The sequence below is a fragment of the Urocitellus parryii genome, chromosome 1 (genome assembly GCF_045843805.1).
Source record: "Urocitellus parryii isolate mUroPar1 chromosome 1, mUroPar1.hap1, whole genome shotgun sequence".
NCBI lineage: Eukaryota > Metazoa > Chordata > Mammalia > Rodentia > Sciuridae > Urocitellus > Urocitellus parryii.
Genome location: NC_135531.1, coordinates 166,469,699 through 166,471,666, shown reverse-complemented (window position 1 = coordinate 166,471,666; position 1,968 = coordinate 166,469,699). Strand labels below are relative to the sequence as shown.

Below are 1,968 nucleotides of genomic sequence, written 5' to 3'. Positions count from 1 at the left end.
TAATAGGGGACAAACAGAAGAGAAATAGAAATGGAGAAAGAGGAAAAGGGGCAAGAATAGGGAAGTTCGAAATTAAATCATCCAACAAATATTTATTTCACACCAGCTTACTGAAACCTTTCCCAAAAATCCCTGGAGTTACCCACTTGTGAGTGACTTCATCACAGGGTGATGTGTCCTCTTGCGGTGGGGATGTTGAGGCTGTGGATCTCACAGTACCTACCCACTGTGCATTTTCAGTCCCTTGTGGGAAGTCACTCTGCACGTGACTAATGCCTGCTGCTGTCCAGGTGATGGAGATGGCCATGTCATGGATCTTTATCTTCTGCAGGGCCTCCAGGCCCTGGCCAGGAGTCTCCTGAGAGCTCCCTTCACGTCCTTATTCCTCAGGGTGTAGATGAAGGGATTGAGGGTGGGTGTGATTATGGAGTAGAAGAGGGAGATGAACTTGCCCTGCTCTTGGGAATAGCTGGAGGGGGCTGTAGATATATGTAGATGGCAGGCAGGTAGAAGAGGGAGACCACCACCAGGTGGGAGGAACAGGTCCCAAAGGCCTTGTGCTGTCCCTTGGAGGACTGGATCCTGAGCACAGCCCGGGCAATGAAGCCATAGGAGAGGAGGATGAGAGCCAGGGGGACCAGCACAAAGAAGGCCACCAGAATGGCCAGTGTGGTGTCATTTACAGCCGTGTCCGCACACGACAGCTTGATCATAGCTGGCACCTCACAGAAGAAGTTGTTCAGCACCTGCTGCCCGCAGAAGGGCAGCTGAACTGTCAGGACCACTTGAACGAGGGAGTTGCCAAAGCCACTGAGCCAGGCCACAGCCACAAGCTGCTGGCAGAGAGGGCGGTGCATGATAATGGCATACCGCAGGGGCTCACAGATGGCCACGTAACGGTCCAGGGCCATGGCAGCCAGGACAATGCACTCGGTGCACCCCAGCCAGTGGAAAATGGCATACTGCACGGTGCAGCCACCGTAGCTGGTGGTCTTCCTGGAGCTGCCCATGTTGGCCAGTATCTGGGGGACCGTGGTGGTCGTGTAGCACAGGTCCAGGAAGGACAGGTGGCTGAGGAAGATGTACATGGGGCTCTGCAACTGGGCATCCAGCCGAGACACCAGGATGATGGAAATGTTTCCCAGCATGGCCAGAATGTAGGATACCAGGAGGACCACGAAGAGAGGAAGTTCTAGCCATGGTCTGTCAGAGATGCCCAGAAGGATGAAGTCCTTCGGAGGATCCCACAGGAAGCTCTGGTTGTCACTTCTCATGGTGAGGCATCTTGTGGCACCTGTGATGAGTCAAGAGAGTGGGAATGAATGAGTCCTGTCAGAAGGCAATGATCTTAGTACACCTGTCTGACCTTTCTGACCTCTGCAGACACTGCGACTGGGGGAGTCAGAAAACTGCACCTGTGTCTTCACTTCCACTCCTTCTCTGTGACCTTGCCCATGCCCCCGCATGTTTCCAACATCAGTGTCTGCATCTGCTAAGATGGGGAGTAGAGCTTCAGGTGGCCAAGGGACTGGGGTGAGTGGACGCACACATGACAGGTTTATTTGAGTTGGACTGCTTCATTTCTTTGCAGTTACACTCAGGGGAATTGTCCACTCTCAGGCTTTATCACTTTGTCTTTGGAGGTGGTGGTGGGAGAGAGGAGGAAGGTGATAAACAAGACGGGCTTCATAAGCAGCTGGGGGCTCTGGGGGCTCAACTCTGGCTACAGGAGGTACCCATGCCACTGTGGGGCACAGCACTCTCCCCTCCGCATAGCTCACTCGTTTTGGCAGTACCAGACTGCATGCGTACCTGGAGTGGAGCAGTCGAGACCTGTCACTTCAGCTCCAGGTTTGTCATGACCCCTGAGAGGCCCCCAAGCACAGAGTGTTGAGCAACCTGTGAAGACCAGCTCTGGAGGTGTTCAGTGAAAGATCAGCCTGCCTCCAAGCTCACAGTCCACATGTG

The 1,968-nt window shown here is 54.0% G+C and overlaps 1 pseudogene; it reads right to left on the bottom strand.

Annotated features, from left to right (window-relative positions):
* Window positions 1-318: 318 nt before the first annotated feature.
* LOC144257242 (olfactory receptor 2B11-like) lies at window positions 319-1,274 on the bottom strand (annotated as a pseudogene).
* Window positions 1,275-1,968: the final 694 nt, after the last annotated feature.